Here is a 24,202-nt window from a genome sequence, read left to right on the forward strand (position 1 = left end):
GAAAAGATGCTCAACACCACTCACATTAGGGTAATGCAAATAAGAAGCACAATAAGATATCATCTCAAGCTTGTTAGAATGGCCATCAAAAAGACAAGACATAAGAAATGCTAGTAGGGATGTGGAGGAAAGCAAACCCTTCTGCAGTGCTGGGATTGTAATTTGGTTCAGCCACTATGAAAACCTGTATGGAGGATCCTCAAAAAATTTATTTAATTTTAAAAATATTTTGCTTAATTATTCATGAGAGACACAGAGAGAGGCAGAGACATAGGCAGAGGGAGAAGCAGGCTACCCATGGGGAGCCTGATGCAGGACTCAATCCCAGGATCCTAGGATCATGACCTGAGCCAAAGGCAGATGCTCAATCACTGAGCCACCCAGGTGCCCTCTCAAAACTTTTTAAAAAACATATAACTACCAGATGATTCAGCAGTTCAACTTCTAGGAATGTATCCAAAGGAAATAAAAACACTAAGTCAAAAAGATATTTGCACCCCCTATATTCATAACAGCACTATTTACAATGGCCAAGACATGGAAACAACCTACAGTGTCCATCAATGCATGATCAAGAAGTCGTGATATATATATGTATATATATACACATATATATACATACAATATACATAAAATATATACATATTATATATATACATATTATATATATATATATATATATATATATATATATATATATATAAAACCATTATTCAGCCATAACAATGAGGAAATCCTACCATTTGCAACAACATGGATGGACCCTGATGGTATTTTTGTAAGTGAAATAAATCAGAAGAGAAAGTAAAATACTGTATGATCTCATGTATATGTGGAAATCTAAAAACAAACAAAACTCATAAACAGATTAGACTTGTGGTCACCAGAGGAAGGGGATGGGGATGGGGGCAGGGGGAATTGGAAGAAGGTGTCAAAAGGTATAAACTTCACATTTATAAGGTAAATAAGTACTAGGGATACAATGTACAACATGATGACTATAGATAATACATAGGAACACTGATGAGAATAAATGCTAAGAATTCTCATCACAGGGAAAAGTTGTTCTCCTTCCTTGCTTCCTTCCTCCTTCCTTCCTCCCTCCCACCCTCTCTCTTTCCCTTCTTCTTTCTCTCTAAATCAATCTTTTTCTTTCTTTTTTCTCTCTCTCTTTCGTCTTTTCTTCTTTCTTTCTTTCTTCTTTCTTTCTTTCTTTCTTTCTTTCTTTCTTTCTTTCTTTCTTTCTTTCTTTCTTTCTTTCTTTCTTCTTTTTCTTCTCTTTCTACCTATATGAGAAGATGGATGTTAGCTGAACCTGCTGAGATAATCATTTCACAATATACATATTTTGTAATATATGTCAAATATAAGATGCTGTACATCGTAAGTTTATACAGTGATGTATGTCTATTATTTCTCAATAAAACTGGAAAACAAAGACAAAAAGAGATAAAATAGAGTGTTTAAAACATGTTTAGATATGCCAAATGAAGCAGAAAAAGAGAAAAAATTAACAGAAAACGGATGGGACAAAGTGCACAAAAAGAGCAAAATGGTAGATTCAAACACAACTATATCAATAATTACATTAAATATTAATGTCTTGACACTATAATTAAATTACAAAGGTTAGTAGATTAGATAACTAAAACTAAATAAAAATATATGCTATGTACAAGAAAAAGATATTCACTATAAAAACAGAAATAGAATAAAATTTAAAATATGAGAAAAGGTATACCATGCAATTACCAGTCTAAAGAAAGCTAAGGTATCCATATAAACACTAGAGAAAATTGACTCAAAGAATGGTCAAGATATAAAGAGGTATGTTTCTTAAAATAAGTAGCCAATTCACTTAGAAGATGTAAAAAACACAGTTAAGAATATATAAGAATCTTACATGTGTACTCAATTTTAACAGTTTCAAAATATACAAAACAAATAAGTCACAGAACTACAAGAGATAGATAAATATACAATCATAATTGGAAATCTCATTTTTTTAAAGATTTTATTTATTCGAGAGAGAGACAGAGAGAGAGAGAGAGGCAGAGACACAGGCAGAGGGAGAAGCAGGCTCCATGCAGGGAGCCCAATGTGGGACTCGATCTCGGGTCTCCAGGATCAGGCCCTGGGCGGAAGGCAGCGCTAAACTGCTGAGCCACCCGGGCTGCCCCATAATTGGAAATTTCAAAACCCTTCTCTCTGTTTAACAGAAGCAGACAGTAAATCTATCAACCAATATGGACTAATTGATATTTATGTAGCATGACATACAGCAACACCACAATACCCATTTTCCCCAAGTATACATGGATTATTCACTCAAATACACCATAAATTGTGTCATAAAAGAAGAGTCAATAAGTGTCACAGGGTACAAAGTATATTAGCTGACTATAAGAGAATTAAAATAGGATTTTATTTTTTAAGAAGCCCTGCAAAATTCACACTTATTGGGATAAAACTATACTTTTAAATAACACAGCTCAAGAAATAAAAGTGGAAATTAGAAAATATTGTGAGCTGACTAAAATACAACATATCAAAATGCATCAACTACATCTAACATAGTATACTGGGGGAATTTTTAATTTAAAATGCTTGTATTAGAAAAAGGGAAAGATAAAAAATGTAGGTTACCACAGTAATAAACAAAATATTCCGCAAAAAAAAGAGCAAATCAAACCCAAATTAAGTAGAAGGAAGGAAATAATAAAGTTTAGAGTAAAAATCAAGGAAATGGAAAATAGGCAAAGAGAAAATTAATTAAAATGCTGGTTTACTAAAAAGAAAAATACTTTGATACATTTGATAAATGCTTAGCTAGAGTTATCAAGTAAAAAAGAGAGAAGACATATTTGCTAGCATCAAAAATGAAAAATAATCAGTACTAGAGATCCCATACTAATAAGACATCATGAGGAAATTACAAGACTTTAGGCCATAAATTCAACAAATGGCACATTAATCAAAACAAATTGCCAAAACTAACACAAGAAGACATTAAAAGCTGAAAAGTCATATACATTTGTAATTACAACCTTCTTTCTTAAGAAAATTCCAGGCTCATTTAGCTTCACTGTATTTTCTATAAAATAATAATACCAACTCTGCAGGAACTCTTAAAGAGAGTAGGAGTAAAAAAAAAAAAAAAAAAAAAAAAAAGAGAGAGTAGGAGTACAAACTTCCTAAACCATTTTATGAAGTTAGCATTACTCTGATAATAATACTAGACAAAAATCTGATTAGAAAAAGAAAACCATAGGCCAATATCTCTGATGAACATGAATACAAAAGTACTTAACACAATCCTAATAAAGAGAATCCAGAAGTATTTCAAAGACGATTTATCCATAGGTTGCAAATTAGTTTAACATTTGAATATCAATTATATATTTCACTATAGTAGAAAAATAAAGGAGATAAGATATATGCTTATCCTAATAGATCCAGGAAAACATTCAATAAATTTTAACACTCTTTCATGATAAAAACTCTCAACAAAGTTAGAACTTTACCCTGACAAAGAGTATATAAAAGAACTAGAGCAATCGTCTTGTTTACTCATGAAAGACTATTTCTCCTAGGTATTTGGGTAAGGCAAGTTTTTCTGATCACCACTTCTATTGTGTTTAATACTAAAAGACTTAATTAATGAAATGAGCTAACAAAAGAAAATAAAAGGCACAAAAATTGGATGTTAAGAAATAAAACCGTCTGTATTCACAGATGATATCATTTTGCACACAGAACATATTAAAGAATCTACAGATAAGTCTCTAGAAGTAATAATTGAATTTAGCAATGTCACAACATAGGACACCAATATACCAAAATTAATTGCACTTTTAGATACTAGAGATGAACAGTTTGAAAGTAAAAATTTAAAATTTCCTTTATTGTGCCTTTAAAATAATAATATTATTAGGGGAAAATTAATCAAATATATGCAATATCTACATACTAAAGATTTAAAAAGCATTACTGGAAGAAATTAAGACATTGAAATACATGACAAGATTTGGAACATTCATGAATTGGAAGGAAGACAATTCTTTCATGATACCAATTCTCTCTAATTTGGTCTACAAATTCTATACAATCTCAGTCAGCATCCAGGAAAATTCCACCAGGCTGTTTGCTAAATTTATCAAGCTAATCTTAAAACTTATAGGAGAAATTTTTATAGTAGAAATGCAAAAAATGCATTTTTTGCATTATTTTTACAGTAGAAATGCAAAAAATGTAGAATAGCCAATATTGAAGAAAAATCATATGAAGAACCCATACTAATTGGTCAAAGACTGACATGAATTAAATATTGTATTTAATTGTGATTAACTGCAGCCTTTTCCTTATACCACACACAGAAATTAACTCCAGATGCATGGGGCCTAAAATAAAATCTAAATCTTTTTATAAGAGTTCATGGAGAAAATCTTGGTAATCTTGAGGTTGATAAAGACTTCTTAGATAGGACATACAAACACACATATATGTGCTCACACACACACAACCATAAAAGAATAAAAAATCAATTGGATTTCATAAAAATTTAAACTCTCTTATTTAAGAAGCACCCTTAAGAAAATGAACAAGCAAACAATAGACTGGAATATAATATTTGCAATGTATGTATCTGACAAATTATTTTGTAGCAACAATGTATAAGGTGCTCTTTCAACTCAAATATAAGAAGTCAAACAACTCGATGTTGGACAAAAAATTTGATCAGATACTTCAGAAATGATATGCAAATGACCAATAAGTACATGAAAAATGGTCATCATTAGTCACCAAGGAAATGTAGCTTACTAACTAATAATTAGTTACTTCTACATACCTGTTACAATGGCTAAAATCAAAAAGGTTGACAATCCCAATTGTTGATGAGGATCTGAAATACTGGAACGGGAACTCTCACCTTGCTAGTGGTAGCATAAAATTATATAACCACTGTGGAAAGGAGTTCAATAGTTTCTTATAAAATTAATCATACTTAATCTATGATCAAACAATTCTGTTTTATTTGCCTAAGAGAAATAAAATATATTTCTACAAAAAGACTTGTAGTTAAATTATCACAGCAACTCTCTTCATGATCCTTCCAAAACCGGAAAGTGAATAAATGTCAATCCACAGGTGAATGTATAGACCATTGTGGTATATAGAAGGGAGTACTATGCAGCAATGAAAAGAGACTACTGATATACTCAACACTGTTTTGCTGCATGGAAGAAGCAAGAAATAAAAGCTTACATGCTGTAGAATTCCTTTTATATGAAATTCTAAGGCAGGAAAAAAATCATACCTGGAAACTGGGTATGGTGGTGGAATGAGGATAGTCATTGACTGCAGTAAATCTTACTGAAGTGACAAGAGTGTCCTAAATCTTGATTGTGAGGGAGGTTACATAAATACACACATATGGCAAAATTTGCCAAACTGTTCACTAAAAGTGGGTGCATTTTACTGTATATAAATTATACATCAATTGACTGGATCCTGCTAAATTTAAAGACTTATAAACATTTAGCAATCAGAGTTAGGAAGATACTTTTGCCTAGAAGCAAGCTTTTTAGGAAGATTTAAGAAAAGAAGCCTGCTATAAAGATACACTGGGACTGGAATCTGAACCAGAACTTATCTGATAATCTCTTTACAACAGGCAGTTCTTAGCAAAGGAGCAAAATTTAAAATGAGGGAAGCATGGGACAAGCAGGAAGGCAATCAAACTCAAGCTCACTCAGTAGTTTTACTGTGGCAGGTTCTATGCTAAAGGCATTTCATAAATAATCTTGCAGGTTTATCAAAACAATATATGATAAGCATTACTAAAGCTTTTAAATAACATACTCAAGTAACAAAACTAGAAGTAGAGGTGTTAAGGTGTGAACTTAAACCTGTTGTCTCCAAAGATACAGATTTTTTCACTTAAGAAAAAGCAATTTATAAGGCAATGTTTACTAAAAATACAAGGATGGGTTGTTTTGTCTGTAAAAAGGATGACAGATTTGTCTTTCAAAGAGAATGAGAACTTCTACCTCTGAGAGCGATGTCAGAAGTTGTATAAGAAAGTACTCAACATTTTGAAATGGAAGGAATTTGATATTTATATTTCATAGTTAACTTGACCTGATTTCCAGTTTCTGAACTGACAGACCTCAGAAAGCCTCTTAAAATTTCCCCAGTAACTAAATAAATTAGGCGGAATGATATTCTCACATTAGTAGTTTTTTTTAAATAACTGGTCTAAGATTATGTTCCTTTTGAGAATCATCATTTTAGTTGGCTATCTCCAGTAGTATTATGCAAAAGCCTGGACTGTTCTACATTTTTATAAATCCTTCAAATATTCTTATAAAGGCATAGTAGTATTACTTTCCCCTTTGAAAATGATATAATGTTATGGTAGAAAGTGATGAGTAAAAGAACTTAATTAAAAATTCTGAAGAGAGAAAAAATGGGAGATTCAAACAAAAATGCAACCTAGTACTAAATATGAAGTCTTATATTTAAGATGAAAACCTCAAAGAAACAATAAGGGATAAAGGGACCTGGCTTCCGAGAAGTCCATTTGAAAGAGACCGTATAGAACTGTGTGAAATAGAAGCATAACATGGACCAAATATATATGAAACTAACAAGTCTTCAAAATGTGTTAAAGAAAGTTTCCAGAATGTTTTAGTCTAATCAAGTTGAGTGTAGAGTGTTGTGTTCAATTTGTGTCACTTTATTACTATTTTTTTAAGTAGGCTCCGCACCCATCCTCTGCGGGGCTTGGATTTATGGACTTAGGACCCTGAGATCAAGACCTTAGCTTAGATCAAGGATCCCTGGGTGGCGCAGTGGTTTAGCGCCTGCCTTTGGCCCAGGGCGCGATCCTGGAGACCCGGGATCAAATCCCACGTCGGGCTCCCGGTGCATGGAGCCTGCTTCTCCCTCTGCCTATGTCTCTGCCTCTCTCTCTCACTGTGTGCCTATCATAAATAAATAAAAATAAAAAAAATAAAGTTGAAAAAAAAAAAGACCTTAGCTTAGACCAATGTAGTCAGATGCTTAGCTGACTGAGTAACCCAGGCACCCCTTAATATCCACATTTTCAATTGGACTTGGACAAACTACAGTTCATTTAGAGAAGGTAATCAAAATAATGAGGTATTCAATAAATACATCCTAGGAAGAATGTGTGAAGTTGAAATGAAAGGGTTTTGTGACAATGGTTTGATGGATACAAACTGATTTTGCATTTTTCAATGAGAACAATCAGTACATAAAGCAGGATGTCTGACAGACGTACCTTTCCACAAATGAGATGGGGTGTTTCCCAGAGGGATGAAATTCCTATCATTCAAACTATTGAGGAAGATGACAAATGATAGTCTTTTAAGAAGAGTATAGGTAAGGCTCTAAGGTTCTTAGCCTTCACTACTATCAGGTACCTTGCATGTTATAGATCAACAGGATTTGGCCATGATTTGGTTGAGAAGGATGAAGAAGAGGAAGAAACTCAATGGTAGTTCCATAGATTACTGAGTAAGGAGTAAAAAGACAGAAAGGCAAGAAGAGCAGATGTCTGGGGAGAGTCTAATAAACTCTATTTTATACTAGATTTTAAATTTATAGTGAAATGCCAATGTTATAATCAGTTATAAATATTTGACATTATTTGCAAATGTAGGGCTGTGTTTCATGGAGAAAATGTAAAGTAGTTATAGTTCTGGAACTTATTTGCCTGGTAATAGTTGCTGAAGATGAGGGTATAAATGACATCTCAAGGGAAGGGAGTATAGAAAGAGGAAAGGATAAGGATTGACTCTTGAGGAATTATTACTTTTCAGCCTTAGAAAACAGTAGAGGCAGAGAAGAAAATTAAAAAGAGAAAAATAGGATGTTTATAGAAGCCAAGAAAGAAGAGAATACCAAGAAGTCAGAGGCCAGTGAATATACTTAAAATACTGCAAGGAGGGTTAAAGAAGACTCAAAAAATTCCATTTAATTTGACCATCAGGATCTGGACTTTGGAGATAATTTTCTGTAAATTAATAAGTACAAATGTTAGTAAATAGAAGTAGTGAGTGTACTTTTTTTTTCAATGAATTTAGTGGCAAAGGGAATAATAAGGAGATAGCATGTTGACTGTCAAACAAGATAAAAGCAATTTTATCTAGAAAATTAGATGCTTTTGTGTATGTTTATGTAAGCAAAAACAATTAGAAAGAAAGACCAACAATGCCAAAGAAGGAAGAGATGTATCTTGCAGATCCTAGAAAAACCAAGCAGTAAAAAGACCCAAAGCACTTGGTCACCTTGGGGTCATTGCTAACTCTTAAGGCTCATTTTCCTGATACTGTGCCTGAGATATCTACTTTTAATAGTCACTGAGAGGCCTACACGTGCATAACAAGTCTAGCTCAGTGCTTGATACACAGTCATTATTTTTAAAAACCTAGTATTTCTTTTGGAAAGGAGATGGAAACAGGAGGGCAGAGAAGGAAAGATGAAGATACCAGAGAAAAGTTTCAGAGAGTGAAGCATGGTGACAGATGGAGAGGAGGAAAGATTATGGAGGTTGTACCAGATGGCCTCTGCTTTTTCAGTAAAGTAGGAAGGAAGGTCATCTGTTCAGAGTGAGGACAGCATGGTTGAGAACGAGACATGAAAAATGTAGAAAAATGTTAGAATACTTTTTTTTCTCCCTAGAGAAAAGGGATATACAGTTCAGAGAGGCACGAGATACTGAGTTCCTGAGGAGTAAGATGCCTGGAAGTGTGGTTGGAAAACAAGAGTTTAGCAGGCCCAATGGGGGCTTTCTCATAAGCTTATCTGGTAAAGCTTGGCAGCTTGGGAATGAGTGAGTAGCCTACAATGGTAAGGTAACTCATTTGGGGGATTTGGCCTGATCTAGGGGTGATTCTGCTGTTATGGTGAACCACCTAGAAGTCATAGAGTCTTGGTGGCCTGGGGAAGTCTCGTGAAGCTGGAGTCAGGATGAAAAACTGGATACGTGAGAGGTCATTGAGGATACAGGAGCCATGATAAAGATGAAAAAAAAAAAACTGATGGGGGAGATGGGAATGAAGATGGTTGAAGTAGGTGACAGGAGCTCTTATATATGGATTATTAAAGCTGGGTCAGTTTTGAGAAAAGATTAATGTAAATAGAAGGTATAAGTAGAAGGGTGGTTGAAGTGCATTCACATCAAGACCATAAAAAATGAAGAGATTAGATAAATTTTATATAAAAGGTATGGTTTTGGACACCCATGAAGATTCTCAAATTATTGGGCTGATAAAAGATTTAAGGAAGAAATATGTAACATGAAAATAGCAGTAGTAAGAATAGTAGTTAGGTGACAGTTCTAAGGCTATGAAGAGGCCTTTAAATGGGACCATACAATTTCAGAATAAAACATTTACCTGAGGCTCAACAGATCTGAGTTTAAAGCATGGCTCTGCCACCAAGGTTTCCCAGCTGAAGAGCAAGAGATGTGGAGTCTGAGATTACCTCCAGTTAGATCTAATAACTGTGACCTCTTAGACTGACCCAGTCTTCGTTTCACCAGAAGCATACACTCAAGTTAAAGAGATAAGTACCTGTTCATGCAAAAAGAAAAAATAACAGAGAGGTGACCCTACAAGACAGTGTTTGAATGTTAGGGGGTGGCAAGGTAATTCTTACTACAGATGTATCTCGGGACAAGAGCTCCATGTTAAGGTCACCAGCTTTCATTGTAGAGGAGTGAGGAGGACCCATACTCTTGGCTTCTGAACAAGAATCAGGATCACCTAATCACTGTCACTGACGCATAGCTTCCCAACCAGCTTGGTGTTTAATGTCTTGCCCAATGAAGCTCCAGGCTAGCACCACTCCCTCGCTCTGAGGAAGACTCACAGTCGAGAAAGGAGCACAGCCATGGCCTTCAGGAAGCCTCCTAGTTCTACCCCTGGCAGTTTCAAGGGATCTTCAGCAAAGCTCTCTGGAATCTGCCTCTGCGTATCTTCCATCCACCACAGCCCATACCTAGTTCTGCCTTAAACAACCACATCCACCAACTTGCTAACCTCTCACGGTTCATTTTTTTTCCTACTTCAATCATGTGACTATAAATAGTTCAGGTCATTCACTACTTTAATTTTTTTAGCTTTATTGATATGCAAAAACGTCACATGCATTTGATGCTTATATCTTGATAACCTTGGAATCATTACTATCTGAAGCCAAGCCCAGGGAGACTGAAGTCCTGCTGAACTCAGCTTCTGTTAATTGAAGTCCCATGAACTACAGAGTGACCATATCTGGGACAGACCCATTTTACTTCCATAGTCCTGATATAAACAGGGCTGGCTTCACCACTGGGCATAGTGGTAGGGCCCAGTGTGGCATCAGAGGTCTACGAAAGTGTTTTAATTTTTATTTCTTTTAGAGATAAGATAAAAATAATGAAAGAAAAAGTGATTATGATAACATGAATATAATATAAGGAATCCAGCCTGGATTGTATTTGCTTTTACAATAAACGGTCATAAAATATAAATTTTAATTTTTTTCCTAGAGGAAGAGGACCATGGAATCAAAAGTGCCTAGACATGATGAAAATTATAATACAGTCCTGAGTGTAATCATTAATAGCTTCCTTTTTTCTCCTCTTGAATTCTTAGTTCCAATGATAAAGTTATAGAGTGACCCTAATAATGAGAGAGTGGAAAGAGACGTAAAGGAGATGCCTAGAGATGGAAACTCTCAAACCTAAAGTAAAATACAGATGAAGGCCTATTTCAGACCAATAGCCATGGTAAACATATGGTCATTTTTTTAGTGTTCTCTGTGAGCCTGTACACCTTTGAAGTCTCCCTTCCATTCTTAGAATCATTCTAAGAGATGCCAGTTGACCAGCTGGAACACCGAGAGGTATACATGAGAGAAGGAGCATGGAGATTGTGACTCCACCCATCACTGCGGAAAAATCCTAGCCCAGTGGCCCTCCCCTATCATCTATTCTTTTCCCACACCCCTCTCTCCTTCTCACTTTCTCTGTCTCCCAGGCTGCCAAATTTCATTACAGTTAGTTTTGAAAACATGCAGATTGGCTCTGCCACAAATTTGTGTTCTCTAACCCCTCACTGTGGCTCAGCAATCCTTCTTTTCATCTCTTGTTAACTCCATTTACTCTTCCTCCCATGGCTTGGCATAGAGGAGAATGAGAAACAGGTCAGTCTCTCACTCACTCAGCAAGTCTTGGTTGAGGACATACCACAACACCCAGGACAATTCCTGGTCCTGTCACAGATCTGACCTCAAGTCGCTCACAATGTAGTAAGGAAAACAATGTGATTCACCTTTTTTTTTTTTTTTAATATGCCTACTAGGTGGCAAGAAGGATGACGAACACTTGCTTTGAAAAGATGAATTCGACATCAGCTCTGCCTCCCCTGAAAAGTTCACTTCTCAAATGTACATAAATGGATCAATATCAAGCCAAATGTTGCCTCTCTTTAATTGGGAGTCGGGAGCTGATTATGCAAAGTATACCTGAGGGCAGATTACAGTTGAAAGTTTGACCCAACTTGCACAAGAGACATCTCTTTGCTCTTAGTTTGGGCCTCCTCCCGTCTCCAGACGTTTCTACATTAGAACCAAAGTGAATACAAGCTTATTTTTAAATCATTAAAACCCTTGGCCCAAACAGCTCACTACAGCATGTTGTTCCTTAGTTAGGAGCTGTCAGAGTCACTTAAAAACAAAGCTGAGCAAAGTGTTAAATAAACGTACAAGAAGGCAGAAGGGGCAGTTCAAATATCACCAGGTAATCCAAATCCACTGTGGATTTGGGGAGAGCGCATCTGCAGACTCTAAGAGACCGCAATGCTGATTAGCTTTTTAATCTTACCCCAGTAAGGATGGAAATTTTTCCTGTTACTGAGAGACACGAGGAAACCATTATTTCTTTGTAAAGACAAATATCCATTTCAGTAAGTAATTTAAAGCACACACTGTAGAGAACATGTGTGGATATTTGGCAGGGAGCTGGAAGTACTAATAAAATAACTTCTCCTTAGCCGATCTTTTCTAGACTAAAAAACAGAATTAATGGTTTCTTCTTTCTGGTATTTACCATATTATAGATGCTTACAGTTGATCAACTGTTAGAAATAAAGAAGTCCTATGCACATAAAATAAGGGAAGGAGGACAAGAGAAATCTATCACTATTTTCTTTTTTACTTAGAATGTCATCAATGTTTAACTAACGCCCTTGATGTCAGCCTGGCTAATGACTCTGTCTTTCATTATTTAGATATGTCTATACCTGCATAGCCCTGGGATTGTCTCAATCATACATATTTAGCTTTGATACTGTTTGCCTCTTTAGGATTTGGTTATATATCCGAGGGAAAAAAATGCACTTATATTTTTAGATAAGTGTTACTTCATGACATGTTTGTGAGGCTAAGAAGATGACTGGGGGAAAAAAAAGATGACTGGGGGTTGATAATATTATAGGGCACTAAAAATAATTTCACTTTAGAAACCACACATCTTGTCACCTGTCCCTCATCCTGGCATCATGCTGGGCAATGGGAAGATACATTCAGTATTCATACATACTGTCAGAGCAGGGTGCTGGCTGTTGTGGAGGAATGATCCCTACCTGTCTCTGTCATTACCCTCTTGGAGTTTACTATGGCTTTGGGTAGATTATGGAAAAGGACAAATGCAATATTTAATTAGTGGAACCAGAGCAAAGAGTAGAAAAACTAGTGTTGTATCTCACGACATAAATGAAGTGTCTATCACTCTGCCTGGTTCCTATAGGTGCTCAGTAAATATTTGTTAAATGAATGAATAAGTATTTTCTAGACCCTAGATGATGGCCCTGAGCTATCATATACTTGGGTCTCCAATGGCAAGTAAGAGGCTTCAAGATTCTCTGTCATTTTTTTTCTCTTGGAGAATTGGCTTCTTAATATATAGTTTAACAAATGACTATCAGAATGTCAAGTCTGCTAATCCTGTGTCCTGGGAGGTTTCCAAGACAGAGGACTCTACTGTGCATTAGAGGTGGGGACGGGGACCCACTGGTGAAGATTTTTTTAATGGATCTTCATATGTCACTGTTCTGCAGAGCCTCTGTCTCTCTTTAAATCTTTGGTGTCCTTTAGGGACTCTTCATATTAGCTTTCTAATTACCAAAAACCATGTCACAGAATTTCCTTTTCTCTCATTTATGCCGATTGCAATGCATCATCTTCTGGATCAAGTTAAATAGTTCTTCTTCCTTTGCTTTCCTACCTTTGAAATTTTTGTGGACTGTAATTATTTCGCATCTTGGCAATGGCTTCAATGAATTATCCATTTTCTTTAATCCACCCAGATAACTGGATTCTTCTATGGGCTTAATCATCTTGCTGCTCTTGCCTGGAGTTCCTCTCATTGCTCTTCATTTGTTCTGAAAAGAGATGCCTCAAACTGAACCCTGCACTCTGGTGAGATTTTTAAGAAGCAGATGTTCTCATGGTATCCCTATGATGCAATTTTATTGCTATGAAGCTTTTTATGGCATTATCAGCAATTTGTATTTTCTCCAAAACTGTGCCTAAAGCTTTGCAAAACTTTACTTTCACTTATGGGTCTTCATTTAAGTTACATTTTATGAAGAGGGAAAGTGAGACAGACAGACTTGCGTGTGTGTGTGTGTGTGTGTGTGTGTGTAAGATAAAAGAGAAGAACTGCCAAAGGTGTTGACATTTTCTAACTAAAGAAATAATTTCTCTCTGAACTAATCCCTTAGAGATTGCAACTATCCAACTTTATAATCTTAAAAGCTCTTATTCACTTGGTAGGTTATAAAATATTATTTTATAGATATATAGTTAGATGCACAAATATAGACTTGTAATATTTAATCCTGTGAGGCAGAATTATTCCCATTTTACAGATGATGAAAGCTACTGTCTGAAGAATCCAATAACTGGCCTAATGAAGCAAGGGGTAGACCTGAGACACAGCCCTGGATCCCCTGCCTCCCAGGCCAGAGCCATCTCTGCTCCAAAACAGCTGCCTCTTCCATCACAGCTGTTGTTTAGAGAAACCAATTCCAGTTTCAGATACTGCATATATAATAAAACACAACAGTAAACTTTACACTCAGCCTCCAATACTTATTGCATACTTTGTTTTATCAGATTGCCTTGCCACTGTCAAAGGAAGAGAAAAAAGAAACTAGGAAAGTGAAGTGTAGCTTGTGTTCTTCTTTTCAGAGATCCCTGCAAATATCAGTGTCGGGAGTCAAGGGCAACCTCATTGTTCTGAGCTTTTTCTGGTATAGGGAGAGAGACTAAACATCACCATGCTCTGATGGTAATAAAACAGAACACACGATGTGGAGTATACAGTGCTGATCCACTGGGCTGAGGTCCCCAAATTATGAACAGGTTGCCTTCCAAATGTTCTCTTGAAGGAAGTTGTTTAGATTAATGAATGCATGTTCTCATGCCCAAAAAGGCCCTATAAATAAGGTTAAGAGTTTAGGTCTTAGCCACAAAATCCTGGCTGTAGTTGTCTGGAGTGTAGTACCAGGTGTCTTGGCATCTCTATAATAAAAAATAATAATAAATAAAATAATAATAATTTTTAATAATAATAATAAATGAAATTATATATGTATACACACACACACACACACACACGCTATGGCCTAGAGAAGGGGCTCTAGAGAGGTGGTGAAAGTGAAGATCAGTAGGGGGCATTTGCAGAGAGTAGCAACAGGGCTTTAACAGTAGAAGCTATTGTAACAGCAAGAGACTCCAGTTAGATCAGTACTGGGGAAAGTTTCCTCCTTTTCTTTACTCTTGTCAGTCCAAGACACCACTTCTCCTTTCTGCTATCAGCCACTTATTGCTTCAAGTTTCCCTTTCACCAGAAGCAGTTTGAGTCAGAAGAGAGGTCTGGGTCTCTCATCTCATGCTCTGTTCCCAAAGCCAGCACACAGTGATACAAAAAATTGGCTGAGTTTATCTATTTGCAGGTCCCTTTGTATGAAGATCATACCAGAGGAAAGAGATGCTCTGGGCCCCTACTGTGCCATCAGTATCATTCTGTAATTTAAAAAATACTTTATGTCATATGTAAATTCACAAGATGTAATTGGCCAACATATCAGTTGCTTCTAGGTTGTGCTTATTGAGAGAACTTAGATCTGATATCATCTAGTATAAATTACCCAGATTGATATCCTTATTCTTAATATGAATTATTTATATCTAAATATCTAGTGTAGATTATCAAGATTTTTTTCAATGTAGTTGCAAAAATGATGGGCTCTGGAGTGGGACTGCCTGGTTTACAAGCTTTTGCCTTTTATTTAGTTATTTATACAAGAGTAAAAATAATGCCTACTCCAAAGGATTGTTGAGAGGATTAATGGCTTGGTTCTTACAATGGGCTTATCCCAGTAATTACCAGAGAGTAAGCACTCAGTGTTTTCTCTTGTTATTATCATCATTGTCTTTGTTGTTTAGTTATGCTTCAGAATTATATAGATTCTAGATTTTCTATGGAATTTTAACAGAGGTCTTGTGAAAGACTCTGTTTTAATAGGGTTCTCTGGGATTGGAGAATGTGAGGAAAGGGGTCTGACACCTGTGAAGTTATAATGACCTCCCAAACTCTTCCAGTGAAAGACGGGAGAGTGGGAAGAAAACATGACTCCTCTTCTTTGCTCTCACCACTACAGAGATTGCTCTGCCCATGCCCAACCCCAGGATGCATGAAAAGTGGAAATGGCCATAAGGCCAGCAGGTAGAGAAGAGGCAGCAGAGTGTGGTAGTGATGAACATGTATTTCGACGGGCCAACTCTCTGGGTTTAAACCCCATTTCCATCCCTTAATACCTGTATGACCTTGAGCAAGTTACATAAACTCTCAGCTTTCCTGTCTGCAAAAAGGAGATAATGATAGTATCTACTTACAAGGTTGTTGGGAGGATTAAATGAGTTAATGTCTATAAATGATATAGACTAATATCTGACATAGTTCAAGTACTACAGGAGGAAGTGAAGAAAGGGGTGATAGCCCAGATACAGTTAATAATAACAAGCAACCCCTCCAGTGGCTCTTCCCGAATCCCATATGTATTCAAGATGTATTTATATATCAACTGTGTTTACTGACCTGAGTTTATTTTTAAATAATGATTCAACTGTCTTCTCATCTTCTTTGGTTTTACATGTTTGCATTTTTTCTACCATGGTTTCTCCATGTTATCCTAACTTTATTATTAATTTTAGAAAAAAAATCAGTCTCTCCTTGCATGAATAGACTCTTAGTCTGCTTTCAGAATGTATCCAGACTTTTCCCCCTTGGGGTCTAGAATGATAGGTAAGAAGCAGTCAAATCCACGTCTATCTTTGCAAGAGGAATGACCCAGCCGCCCATTCCTCCTGTACAATTTCTGCTCTGAAGTGATGCTAGACACTTTTGATGTAAGGCTATGCAATTCCTCCAAAACATGGCCTGAAATGATGAGAGACAGAGGACAGAACAACCAAGTATTGCCAGATTAAATTAGCTATCTGTCCCTTTAAATTGTTATTAAGCCCATCTGAACTTTAGTTTTGTTCTCTGTAAAATGGACATATTACTACATACCATTTTGTGCACCATTTATTGAGTAATCTGAATTATTATTGAATGCTCTATTTTATTACAATAGGTGTGTTTTCTTTCTTGGTTTCATCAAAACTTGCATTCATCCATGGAGTGTGTTATGTAGGTGAGTACTGTCTTTTGTGTGTAGTGAGGCAGAAAAAGGTTGAGAATAGTTGATCTGAAGGACTGAATGGATTGCATGCACCTCAGGAATTCCTCCACAGATATTGTTTTCCTCATCTGAACTTCTGATATGTCCAGAGAGGTGGAGAGCTCACCATTGTGCCCCCTGAAAAAGTATACAGTGCTTTCAGTTTGTGCAGAAACGTATGGCCAAGCAGCCAACCCAGCTGACACAAGATTTGACATTGTCTTATGAACATTAAGGAGCCTGACAAGGGCAGTTGGCTGAATTGAAGGCCATCTTTTCTTCCCGTGGACTGAACTCAGTGCCAAGCTTTTCCGGAAGTGGTTTGGGGTTACCTCTGGCACAAGGGACAAAAACCCAATAAAGATCCTAGTGTCCTAGATCATAGTGCATGACTATACTCTTAGTCTAGAAGATTTTTAAAGCAGATGTTACTAAACATCTGTCCCAGTCATAATAAAATAAGTAAATAAAGATCACAAAAGGGAAAGCAGCCATAGATTGTAAAAAGCTCAACTTTCAAACTTACCATGTGCCCTCCAATGATTTTCTCTTGGCATTAAATGTGTTAATTTGCTGTGTCTACTCATCCATGAGGGTCTGTGACAGCATTATGAAAAGTCAAAGAGATCTACAATAATGAGGTTTTTTTTGTTTTTAATTTTATGTTTTCACATTGATTACAATTTTTAAAATATGAAAGGACAGAACATATTCTGAATTATCTAGTAAACCACCTTAGAACCAAGTATTGCCATATGATTTCAGTGCTCAGGTTTATGTGTGAGTGAATAATCTTATGGGTACCCAGTGATAAAATATAGTCAGAACATTTCTGGCTGGCTTTAGGTGATCACACCCTAATGTTAATGAGACAGCGATCATCATATGTCTGCTATTGTACTCTTGTTGGATTCTTTCACTAATTATAAAGACAAAACTTCTTTTACAGTGATCAGCTACTATTGAAAGATATTTTCACAGGCTAGGGTTTTAGCTTCATAATTTATTTAATAAATCTAGAATGTTTTGACATCATGAAAATGACAATGTGGTGGAATAATGTTCTACATTAATTGTCACAAGCTAATGAGAAAAGAACAAAGGCAGACTTAATATATAAATGGGATTTTTGCACCAAATGAACAGTAAATGACATCACAGCACCTGGTACAAACTTCCAAAGCTTTTTATCATTGTTCAAATAGAGAATTCTGGTTGAATAATTAAATTGTCACCAGGCAGTAGTGGTATAACCACTAAACTTAAAGAAATCCATGTAGAGGAGTAAGTATCTTCCATGTTGCTTATAGATGTTCTCTGCAGACCCATATTTGTACATCACAACTTGCAAAAGTTCATGAGGATTAAGCAATAATAAACAATGAAGAATTTGTCATTCTGACAGGTGTGAGGTGATATCTCACTGTAGTTTTGATTTGTATTTCCCTGACAATGAGTGATGTTGAGCATTTTTTCATGTATTTGTTAGCCATCTGTATGTCTTCTTTGGAAAGAACGTCTATTCACATCATCTGCCCATTTTTAAACTAGATTATTTGTTTTTTGAGTACTGAGTTTTATAAGTTCTTTATATATTTTGGATACTAACCCTTGATCAAATAAGCTGGAGATTATGCTAAGTGAAATAAGAGAAAGACAAATACCATATGAGGTCACTCATATGTGGAATTTAAGAAGCAACACAGATGAACATAGGGGAGGAAAAAGAGAGGCAAATCAGAAAAGTCTCCTAAATATAGAGAGCAAACGGACGGTTGCTAGAGAGGAGGTAGGTGGGGCGGATGGGTTAAATGGGTGATGGAGATTAAGGAGAGCACTTGTTGTGATGACCACCGGGTGTTGTATGGGAAGGCTGAATCACTAAATTCTACACCTGAAACTAATATTATACTGTATGTTAACTAACTGGAATTAATTATATTAATTAAGATTTTTTATTTATTCCTTTTGAGAGAGAGAGCGAGCATGCATGCAAGTGGGGAGGGGCAGAGCAGGAGGGAGAAGGAGAAAGAATCTGAAGCAGACTCTTCACTGCTTAGAGGGCTTCACCAGCCCTCATGGGGCTGGATTCCATAACTTGAAGTCAGACACTCCACCAGCTGAGCCACCCAGATGCCCCTAACTAACTGGAATTTAAATAATAAGTTGCAAAAAGAAAAAAAAATGCCATTAAATTATATTGTATAATTTTTTGGTATTAATTTTTGGGTGAATTTCTATATATTCATTGAAACAATGTATTGTGGTCCAAATTAGATATTCTTTAAAAAGGAAAAGTGACAACAGTGATGCATATGATTTAAGGAAATAGTCCATTAGGTTCAACATTACAAATATACAAATTGACAGCGAATCAAATGCCAATTTGTATATTATTTTACAATTCAACCTACATATCATTTAATTTAGCAAAATATCATAACATCATCTGCCACATTAAATCATTTTGAACAGTTTTGGCTACATATTTTTATTTGTATTTATTAAAAGTAAACTGAGGCATATTAAAATGTTTAAGGATATATCTGAGCATTTATCCACTCCAATTGGGCAGCACCAAACCAGAAGTGATTATAAGTGCTCCACTGACAGGAGTTAGGGAAAAGATTTTAATGGAGAAAGTGAGACAGCAAAAAACAATAAATAAATAAATTCTCTTATCGGCCACAGCTTAAAGCCTAGTTGGCTGTTCCCGATTGGTTGTATTTAGTGTTTTGATTTCATCACCCTGAAGCATTTACAGGCTTAGATTTTTGTTTTGCTTACATAGACCTCCACGGCATTAGAGTAACTTCAATCTAGTGGCCTCCTTGTTTAATTAATTAAACACATGCAATGTGAAGCTTTGTTTAGATCTTTTTTAAATATATGAATTATAAGTACAGTCGCACATACTTAAGTAAAACATAATAAAAAAGCAATTTAAGACAACAATGAAAGCTTATAATTTTTTTCCTCCAAAAGTTTACTTTATTCAAGTGCTAAGATTTTTTTAATGGATAAAGATTTTAATAGTAAAATTTAACATTGATGGAACACCTATTATACATACATAGTTAGTATTACTCTTGTCACTTTAAAAATAGAAAAATGTATTCCAAGGGAAAAAAATGACTTGTCCAAAGTCATAAAATTATTAAGTAACAGAACAAGGATTTGTAGTGAGAGATGTATGGTTGCAATTTCTATTCTTCTCTCAAAACAACAAAATGTCTCATGGTTTGAGCCAGGAAAATACAGAGGGACAGTTAACAGAAATAATGAATTTGGTTTTGTATGAGTTGGCCAGTAGTCCTTATTCTTTGATGATAATTGTACGATAGGTCTGGGAAACTCATGAAGCTACTCTTCATCATTATGATAAAACAACACTATTGTGTAAGAATGAAAAGCATTCTACACTAGCTCAGAAGAACTCATCAAAGGTGGAAAATTTCTGGTAACTGCTGCATGAGTATCACTCATCCTCACTTGTAACATGATATTAATATTCACTATTAACAAATGTGATTTATAGGGATGCCTGGGTGGCTCAGTGGGTGAGCACCTTTGACTCAGGTTCTGATCCCGGGGTCTTGGGATCAAGTCTCACATCTGGCTCCCCCTGCAGGGAGCCTGCTTCTACCCCTGCCTATGTCTCTGCCTCTCTCTGTGTGTCTCTCATGAAAAAATAAAGTCTTTAAAAAATGTAATATATAGGTAAAACAATTGCTTTTCTACCCCTCTTCACTTCTCTTCTTTCCTCCTCTTCCTCTCCCCTCCTTTTCATCCTCAACTCTCTCCTTCATTTTTTTGTTCTGTTCCTTTCTCCCACTGTACATCCTCTGACATCATTATCCACCTCCAGGGACATTTTTCTGGTGTTGATCTTCTAAGGAGGAAACTTTGCCTTCATGGAGTGACTTAGAGTGATACCATCTCCACTGCCCAGGGCAAGGGAAAAGAGTTTCATTTATCTTATAGGCAGATTATAATGTTCCAATAGCTGAGAATCCAAAATTGTTTAACACTGAAAGACTGTATTTGCTGGAGGGAATGAATATATCAGAAAGGCATAAGACCTTTTCAAATAAAAGTAAATCAAATATTTATTGAGCACCTACCATGTGCAAAAGCTAAAATAGTAGGTAAAAATTGAAAACAAGGATAGGGCAAGCCTTGCCTTCAGATTGGGCATACAAAAATTCAAATCCTAATGCAAGCTAAATAACTGCTCAAGGCAATTATAGAAAAAAGTTAAAAGGAGATATAAAAGTAATTTATAAATAAATAGTGAAGACTAATGCTATAAAGTTGAGACAAGACACAGGTAGAATTTGAATTGTACCTGGAAATTTTACAAGGACTTGCACAGTTGGAAAAGTGAAAATATCGTAGGATTATTATTGGACTCAAGTGGTAAGTTATTCTGATCAATTCTTTGTAAAATTGGACAAATCAATAACAAAATGCTTTAACAACATGCCAAGTCACTAATGAAGATCTTCATTTGGAGAAACTGCATATTCTTATCAGGAGAGTAGGGCCAGTAGTAGTGCTAAGAGTAGAAAGAGCAGTAGTCACAGTGGTAGTTACCACTTTCAGCAACCCTCTACATCTACACGCTAAGAAATGCAAATAATGCTAGAGAACCATCATGAATCTAAAAGATTAAATGTGGCAGGTCATGAGTGGTAATTATAAATTGTTTATTTTTTCCTTAACTTTTGGATTCCATCTTTTACATGTAAATCTGCATTAACTTAAGTCTTAGAAATTGTCAGAAATGTGATTTATATAGGGAGAGGAGCATTATTTCGGCATAAGGCAAAATGAAAAAGTCCTTTTTTGCACACATGTTTCCAGTTTTGCTGCTTAATTTTGGAAAGAGGTAATTCTACGTCAAAATTAGGCTGAGTGAAAAATGCACACACAGTAATCTTCATTTTCATTATCTGGAGTAGTTCAAAAGGCTCAAAAAATGGAACTATTCTCCAAGAAAGGAATGCATGTTCAGGTAATTACAAATAACAGACGCATCTGGTTATCTTAATTGTTTGGGAATGTCTCAATTAGCTGAGAATGTTTTCATGATGACTTGGAGACAGTGAAAATTTTTCACAGCAGATTGGATTCAATAGTGAAGAAATATAGGCAGCTCACCCTGAAGTCTATTTATGACTATAGAATCCGTTCAAAGATCCATATCTTTTGGATTTTATTTGCCTGTAAAGGGAATAGAAATGCTATTTGCTTTTGTTTTGCTTTATCTCTGCAGCCTCGTGGTTGGTCTGAAGAGGACTGCAGGACTGTTGGTGCTGAGGATGCCCAGGCAAAGGCAGGACATGCCAGCCTCCTGTTCTCCATCCTGACCATGATTCCATTTCCTAGCACGAGTTGCCTTCTTACTGAAATTTGATGCTCACGCTTACTCAGTAATTTGGACTTGCTCCTTGGGAAGATTAGAAGGATCCCTAGCTACAGGAATATTCTCAATCTGGTTGAGGACTGATGGTTTTTGGATACTTGAAAACAATTCATACTGACATATTTTGGTCAGACAGTCAGCAGCATTACTTGTCTTAGACCTGCCACCATACGAATGCTCTCATACCCTATCATGCTTCTAGTAGATTGAATTCAGCTCAGATCCTGCTTTTATCTGAGCTTAACTTCCTAGTTATTTTATTTATTCATACTTTTAAGGAAATAGGTTTGTCAACTGCTGGATAGTACATAAATTACTATATGTGGAATACAGGGCAGTGTAAGATAATACAGGATAGTTCTGGAGGATGTCCAACAAATCAATGTCTTAGACTCCGAAACTTCCTCCCTGGGTGCAAAAGCCCTCCTATACAATTTCCTTGCTTTGTGGTATATTCATGTAGATTAAAAGAGATGGCCTCACCTGTTACAGGGGCAATTTGGCAATTTCCAATGCAATTGTTTATAAATGCTTCTAGAGTGATTTTTCCAATCTTGACAAACACTCTCTCAAGCCAGAGGAAACTTCATAATTTCTAGTGAAGAGGTTATGAATTATTAAATCTCACTAATTCTTCACTTAACTGCCACCTTTATATAGAAAACATGATCTGGGTTAAATCCTACAGATAGAGGGAACATGCACCTGGGGTTAATCTAACCAGCAAGTGGATGCTCCACTGCCTCAATCAAATTTAGATCAATATTATTTATCCATCAGCCCTTGAAATAGAACATGGGCTCTTCCACCAAATCTTTCTTTCTTTTTTTTAAAAAAGATTTTTATTTATTTATTCATGAGACACACACACACACACACACACACACACACGCACACACACACAGAGGCAGAGAGAGAAGCAGGCTCCATGCAGGGAGCCCGACGTGGGACTCGATCCCAGGTCTCCAGGATCACGCCCTGGGCTGAAGGCAGCGCTAAACCACTAAGCCACCAGGGCTGCCCCCACCAAATTTTCTTACCTGTAGGAATTAGAAGGAGAAACCTAATACTGTCTGGTAATTTATCTACTCCTAGAAAAGTCCGTCTCTTCTAATTTTTCAATGCAGCACCACACCTATACAGCAGAAATGCTTAGGAAGTATTGAAGAGAGGGGTACAAATGAAGGGGAGTGGAAAAAAAGAGAAATATTAGGGAAACAGATGCTCAACTTCCTCTCTTGTGGTGTAGGATGTAAGACGCTGGCGCTTCAACCAGCCTGCAACTTCCAGCCTGCAGATTCTCCTTTTAAAAAGTAGAACCTACTCCTGTCTGTTTAACAGAGACTTACAAAGTTACAAGGCCCCTAATTAACTAGGCATTTAGTCAATACTATCTCTTCTTAAATTATGGACCTTTAGACTCAAAATACCAATGTAATATGTTCTGTATTAGTACGTTAAATAAAAGATCCCGCATGAACCATGGCTCCATCTTTTAGGGCTTCTCTCCTAGCACACTTTTTCTCACCTGATCCTTGCTTGCCCATCTCCATAGTGATGTTAGACAATTCATTGTTGGATTCCATATAAATCCTTCATGTGGGACGCTTGGGTGGTTCAACAGCTGAGCATCTTCCTTTGGCTCAGGTCATGATCCTGGGATCAAGTCCCATGTCAGGCTCCCTGTGGGAAGCCTGCTTCTCCCTCTGCCAATGTCTCTGCCTCTCTCTGAGTCTCTCATGAATAAATAATAAATAAAATTTAAAAAATCATTCATCTTTTGAAAGATAACAAGCAATCCCTTGACTTCCATAGCCTGGAAAGCTTTTCTTTGTGAATAGAATACTAAGAGACCATAATGTAGATATATATATAAAACCCGCCTGCAAGGAATATCTTCTTACCTCTTATTCCATGTCTTTTCTCAAAAAGACTTTGTCTTGGGACAAAGTCTGACTGACTTTGGGAC

General features: G+C 36.2%; 1 long non-coding RNA gene across 2 annotated transcripts in view; it reads left to right on the forward strand.

Moving 5' to 3' along the window:
• The window catches only part of LOC112675617 (uncharacterized), a 44,843-nt gene extending 21,143 nt beyond the window's left edge, over positions 1–23,700 (forward strand). The window contains exons 3-4 of one of the 2 annotated variants that reach the window (XR_007413637.1): positions 13,380–13,491; positions 22,084–23,700. This is a non-coding gene — a long non-coding RNA (uncharacterized LOC112675617). Of the gene's footprint in view, positions 1–13,379; positions 13,492–13,943; positions 14,133–22,083 lie in introns of those variants that run through there. The other variant, XR_007413638.1, reaches the window with a different exon arrangement.
• Positions 23,701–24,202: the final 502 nt, after the last annotated feature.

This window comes from Canis lupus, chromosome 10 (assembly GCF_003254725.2).
Source record: "Canis lupus dingo isolate Sandy chromosome 10, ASM325472v2, whole genome shotgun sequence".
Classification (NCBI taxonomy): Eukaryota; Metazoa; Chordata; class Mammalia; order Carnivora; family Canidae; genus Canis; species Canis lupus.